This window comes from Gymnoscopelus braueri, assembly GCF_963280865.1.
Source record: "Gymnoscopelus braueri genome assembly, chromosome: 11".
NCBI classification, from domain to species: Eukaryota; Metazoa; Chordata; class Actinopteri; order Myctophiformes; family Myctophidae; genus Gymnoscopelus; species Gymnoscopelus braueri.
The window spans coordinates 55,742,098-55,749,139 of NC_137613.1; positions in this window are offsets into that span (position 1 = coordinate 55,742,098).

Sequence of the window (7,042 nt, forward strand, 5' to 3'; positions counted from 1 at the left end):
TTGAACTTGACCAATCACGGAGCCCAAAACCAGAGCGGCGTTCTTCTCTGTGGCTGAATAGCAGCACTGCAGCGGCTCATGGAATCATATGAGGAAGTAAAATGTATAATAAGCAATAAAGGAAACATGGTCGCAATAAATAGATCCAGGGAGAAAGCGTGGCCGACAAATTAAATGCACAAGTCGTCCAAAAATATATACAATTTATATACAAGTCCATAAATATATATAGTCCATAAATATATAATTCTGTTAGGCTTAAACATGAGGAGTTTAAGTGAATATCGGCGATATCGCCTACTAATCTACAATGCTATTAAATGCGCCATGCATGCAATTTTGAGATTACATGGAATCCATCTATTTATATATCTGCAGTGCCGTCCACGGGGGTCCCCGGGGTCGCCGTTACCCGCGGCGGTAAGGGGTGTCCCCGTTGCGGTAACGGCGACCCCCATTACCGCAGTTGCAGTAATGGGGGTCGCCGTTACCCGCGGGGGTAACGAGGGTCCGGCCGCCAAAAGGTATAGCCTACATTTTTTTCCAGGCTTGTAGATCTTTGATTTTCCGCATAAGAATTTAATAAGTGTGGGAAAACTCATTGTTTTTCAGATTGACTGCTTAAAGGCAAAACATATATATGTTTATATATATATATATATATATATATATATATATATATATATATATATATATATATATATATATATATATATATATATATATATATATATATATATATATATACGTACGTACGTACGTATGTATGTATGTATGTCAGACATTTTTTATAATCTAAAAAATATATATATATTATCAAACATCTACAATATGAACTATAGTGTTAACAGAGTGACAATGACATATCACATGAGTCATTGTGAAACAATTATGATTCATATAATTAATATAATTACATTGAGTATATCTTATTGTATTGATTTCATTTTATTTGAATGCAGGGTCATTCAAATGAGTCCATATACAAACACATGTGTTGAATTAACTGTGGAAAAACTTGAAGAACAAGGCACTGGATTAAGTAAGCTTGGCTGTTAGCCTGCTCCTGACCAGGCTAACTTCACAGCTAAATTGCCATGGTAACTAAGGTAGGCTTGCTTCAATTCTCTTTCGTGAAATCTAGTCATGGCTAAACTTAGCCAGGGTGAACTGGCTAGACTAATCTTCAAGATAATTCAGCTTTCATGAAACCGATTCATCCCTAATCCTGGCTAAATTAAGCCAGGATAGGTGTTAAAGCCAGGCTTTAGCTCTAATTCGCCTTTCGTGGAATAGGGCCCAGGTCGAAGCTTGAGGCTTGAGCCACACATTTTCTTCACCTTAATCTCTCTTGCTTCATCCACATGCTTCACCCGAGGACCACAGCCATAGAGGCGACAGGTAAACTATTCAACACCAGATAGCACAAGCTCATCAATCTCCCAAGAGTTCCCCACTGCAGCAAAGATAGGCATGAACTTTGAATGCTGATTCAGAAGCTTGATGGAGCGCACCTTTCCTGTTCCTTTGGATGCTGAGGTGAAAGTGATCCAGTATAAGGCGACAAGTGGATTTATCTTTCAGATCTTCGTCTAATCACAGCTACTAAGGTCACAAATTAGTATCTCTGACCTGATGTCCTACCCCTGACTCTGACTCCATATTCCATCCCAACAATTGATGGCTTCTTTTTCAAAAACAACAAAGCACAAGGGATGAACTACTCAATTGAAGATGCTGAGAATGTGGAGCTCCCCTCTCCTAGTCAACGTGATCTCATTGTAGATGGCCACATTCTATATGAACAATGTACCCCAGACAATGAAGACTATATCAGAACGCATCTTCAAACGTCTACCTGCTGCAGCAGAAACAGTATTCAGTACTGGCTCTTGTGTTGACCGACTTCATTCACCAAAATCAGCTGAGAGGGATCGTAGAGGTTGTGGTGAACGGTTCATAGTTAGTGGTCTGAATGTCCACCGACCTGCAGATTATCTGGAGAGCTCCAGTGTTCCGAGAAGTAAATGGATGAATTACTTCTTGTTGTCATCATTAATGAGGAAACCTTTCCAATCTGCAGTACAGTACAATACAGAACAGTACAGTACAGTACAGTACAGTACAGTACAGTACAGTACAGTACAGTACAGTACAGTACAGTACAGTACAGTACAGTACAGTACAACGCCAAAGTGCAGTAACTACGTTTTTGGACAGACCGACACACCTTATTTGTGTATCCCAAAAGTCAAATTAGCCTTCGTGATTTTAGGGGATAAACAATTAGGCTACCTCAAGAACAGATATACAATTAGTGTAATATCACTTATAAATGTGATATCTCATTCGGCTGACCAATTACAATACTTTCAAACCCATTTATCAGTTATTTTTTTCGTAGCTACTGCACTTTGGCTTTGTAGGGCAGAGTACAGTACAGTACAATTGTTCAATATCTAAATATTGAATCAGCAAACAAAAGTTAGAGTAGACGCCAGAAGTGTTTTAAAGTGAAACATCTCTTTAAGTCTATGGCGCACCATGTTTTGGGGTCACTTCCGTCTTCGATTACCAGGATGGTCTTGGTTCTTACATCCCCGAGTTCAAGGGGACCAGGGGCCTATTACACGAAAGGTGAATTAAATAAGCCTGGGCTTAAGTCAAATCCTGGTTTGACAAAGTCGGGTCCGTACAGCCTGGTTTATTCCGTTCCATGCTAGACCTTGTTGAAAGCTCCAGTGGCAAAGTATTGCCGACAAATTAAATGCACAAGTCGTCCAAAAATATATATAATTCTGTTAGGCTTAAACATGAGGAGTTTAAGTGAATATCGCCTACTAATCTACAATGCTATTATATGCGCCATGCATGCAATGTTGAGATTACATGGAATCCATCTATGTATGTATATGTCACAGGTAAATTGGCATTCCAGGTAAATTGGAAGTGGAGCGCTTGTTTTTATGCGCGGGGCTGCGAGGCGGCAACAAGAATTTAGCAACCAGGAAAAGCAAGCACCTGCCTCAGTGGCGCACTTCGATAATCATTGGACTCCCCATCCACTACCACTGGGAGTCTGGGTTTGACTCCCGCTTGGGACATTACTTTTTCAAACAACCGCGGACTACTTTTTTTCACCGATAAAGTATAGTTTTGGACCATGACGGAGGCACGCCGACTCAGCAGACCTTGAGGCCAAGGAGTCGCGCCCGAGCGCCTCCAGGCGCGAGTGCCCGCGACGACCGGCCGATGGTCTGTTTGTCGACTAAGCGCCGTCCGAAGAAACCGACACTTGACCCCTCTGAGATCAAGAACTACAGGCCGGTTTCCCTTCTATCCTTCCTATCTAAAACTCTCGAACGTGCTTGTCTTCAAACAACTGTCCTCGTACCTCCACCAGAACAACCTCCTGGACTCCCACCAGTCTGGGTTCAAAGTGGGTCACTCGACCGAGACTGCTCTCCTGGCAGTGACGGAGAGTCCATATACAAACATAATGTGTTGAATTAAGTGTGGAAAAGGTAATTGGTTTAAGATTGGAGTCATTGGACTAACAGCTATATCACAAAACTTGAAGAAGGCACTGGATTAATTAAGCTTGGCTGTTAGCCTGGTCCGGACCAGGCTAACTTCACAGCTAAATTGCCATGGTAACTAAGGTAGGATTGCATCAATTTTGTTTCGTGAAATCTAGTCATGGATCTTAGCCAGGGTGAACTGGCTAAACTAATCTGGCAAGATAATTCAGCTTTCATGAAACTCCAAATCCAGGCTTAACCCCTAATTCTGCGTTCGTGAAATAGGGCCCAGACCCAGGTGTCAGTACAAGTTCTGTGGCTGTAACTCATTCTGGGGGTGAGTTGTACAAGGCAGAAATCCCCATGATAGTCTATTTATGGAATGTCATTCCACTGACTTCAATATATTTTTGGTTGTCAGGGACCAAATGTATACTTTTCCCAATATTTTTACATTGGACCATCTAAATCTGTATTTTAGTCCTAAACTATGCCAAAAATACAGATAAGTAGAAAATAAAAGAAAATAAGGGGGATGCGTATGGACCCGTTTGAGTACTAAACAGTTTTCTGTAATGGTAGCCTCTAATACGTTTTCCACTAATTACATTAAAAATACCTTACACACATTGTCTGACCCTCAGAACATAGATATAGACACTTTATTTGTCAGTTTTGCTTGCTTTGTTATAGTTATTGAAGAAATTGTTCAAAATTGGCAGCCATTTTGTTATGCAAATTAGAAGGTCAAAAACAATTTTGCTCGAGTACCAGGTTTTTCTGATTCAGCACCCTTGAATTATGTAAAATGGCCTGGTACCCGACTTTTACCCCAAAATGCCTCTAACCTCCTTATAGAAGGCTTTTTTTCAGAAATCCCACCAGACTAATACAAGGTTTCCACTTCTCCTTTCACTCCATCTCACTTCACTGTAGCAACATTTTATTCCAACAATATTTCAGGGTCATTGAACTAGGGCTGCAACAGTTCAAACTAATCGATTAGCCGTAGATGTACTCGTTTATAAAACATGTCATAATCCTTCATCTTTCTTACCTTCATCTACTCCTCTTCCCTCCGCCTCCCCCTCTCTATCCCACTTTTCTCCCCTCTCCCCTAACGAGGTCCTTCTCCTTGTTACCTCTAGTCGCCCCACCTCATGCTCCCTGGACCCGGTCCCATCCACTCTGCTGCAGTCCACTGCACCTGAACTTCTTCCCTTCTTAACTCACCTTATTAACACCTCTCTGACGTCTGGCTACTTTCCCTCTGCTTTCAAGACTGCCAGAGTCACCCCCCTCATGAAGAAACCGACACTTGACCCCTCTGAGATCAAGAACTACAGGCCGGTTTCCCTTCTATCCTTCCTATCTAAAACTCTCGAACGTGCTTGTCTTCAAACAACTGTCCTCGTACCTCCACCAGAACAACCTCCTGGACTCCCACCAGTCTGGGTTCAAAGTGGGTCACTCGACTCTCTCTCCTCCGTCCTGATACTCCTGGACCTGTTTGCAGCGTTCGACACAGTGAACCATCAGATCCTCCTCCCCACCCTTGAGGGGATGGGTGTCTCAGGCTCTGCACTCTCCCTGATTGCATCCTACCTGACAGGTCGCTCCTACCAGGTGATGCTGAGAGGGTCTGTGTCAGAACCGCACAGGCTCACTACTGGGGTTCCCCAAGGCTCGGTTCTGGGTCCTCTTCTTTTCTCTCTCTACACTACATCTCTTGGTTCTGTCATCCACTCCCATGGCTTTTCCTACCACTGCTATGCCGATGACACCCAGCTGATCCTCGACGCACCACCTGAAGCTCAACCTGGACAAGACGAGCTGATGTTCCTCCCGGGGAAGGGCTGTCCGCACTGAGACATGGCCATCACCATTGATAATGCTGTGGTGACGTCAACTCGGACTGCGAAGAATCTGGGTGTGACCCTGGACGATCAACTGTCGTTCTCGGCAAACATTGCATCAGTGACACGGTCCTGCAGATTCCTCCTCTACAACATCAGGAGGATTCGCCCCCTCCTCACGGAAAAGGCAGCCCAGGTGCTCATTCAGGCTCTTGTCATCTCCCGCCTGGACTACTGCAACTCCCTCCTTGCTGGTGCTCCGGCATCTGCCATCAGACCTCTGGAGCTTGTTCAGAAAGCTGCGGCTCGTCTGGTGTTCAACCGCCCCAAGTTCTCCCACACAACTATCCTTCTCCGTTCTCTACACTGGCTCCCCGTAGCGGCTCGCATCCAGTTTAAAACCCTGGTGCTAGCCTATAGGGCAGTGAAAGGAACAGCTCCTTCTTACCTCCGGGCTATGGTCGATGCTTACACCCCTGCCCGACCACTTCGGTCGGCCACCTCGGGGCGACTGATTGCCTCGTCGCTCAAGGGTCCTTCTGGCCGATCTACACGGTCACGACTTTTTTCTGTTCTGGCCCCACAGTGGTGGAATGAACTCCCCACTGATTTCAGGACAGCAGAGTCACTGCCCATCTTTCGCCGCAGGCTGAAAACCCAACTCTTCAGGAAACACTACCCTTCCTCTTCGCCTTGCCTACTTGTTAACTACTTGTACGAACTCTTGTTTTATTGTATCTTCTTTATTCGTTACTTATTTGTTTTAGCTCTTGCTCTTTTGATTTTCCTACTTTGTCTCATCTGTTTATGAAAGTAGGTAGCTGATATATTGTACTTTTACTTTAGCGCTAGGTATACTCTTGGTTGCTTGTTTTAGAAGAGAATGCACTTAATGCTTCTGGTAATAAGTAGTTTCGTTCCCCACCTATGTTGAATGCACTTATTGTAAGTCGCTTTGGATAAAAACGTCTGCTAAATGACTAATGTAATGTAATAATCGATATAGTAAAATAATCAATCATCTATCCCTATTTTGGCCATAGGCAAAACATTTTGCGCTTGTACATTGGCTATTTTCACTATTTGTTGCATGGTACCTTTGTGCAATTAAGTATAAAATAACACTTTAAGCGGTTAATCAATTAGTTGATTAAAAACTAGAAAAAGTGCTCCTCGGAGCACAGGTCTCCGCCAGGTCAGGTAGGTTATTGTGGGCCAACAATGTTCGGAATTTGCCAATCAGGATGGAATATGAAAAATCGGACAGAACCATCTTGATCACTTGACTATAGAGATAATGGGTACCGATTTGCATGATGATTGGACAACATTTGTAGGAGTAATACAACAAAGAAAAGTTTTGAAAAAAAACGGCCTCCTGGTGGCGCTATAATAGGGCAATGTTAAAGGGTGGCATTTGTTCTTCAACTTAGTGCGAATGTGCTTGTAAAGTGTCACCTCAATCGGCGTTCATGATTTGTGGCATTTTGTTCAAAATGGGCCACTTCTGCAAACTTTAGATGTCATTGTTAGCCAATCAGGATGAAATATGAAAAATCTAACAGTTCCATCTTGATCACATGACTATAGAGATCATGTGTACCGATTTGTGTGAAATTTGGATAAAATGTGAAGGCTTAATATCCAAAAATGTGTTTTACATAA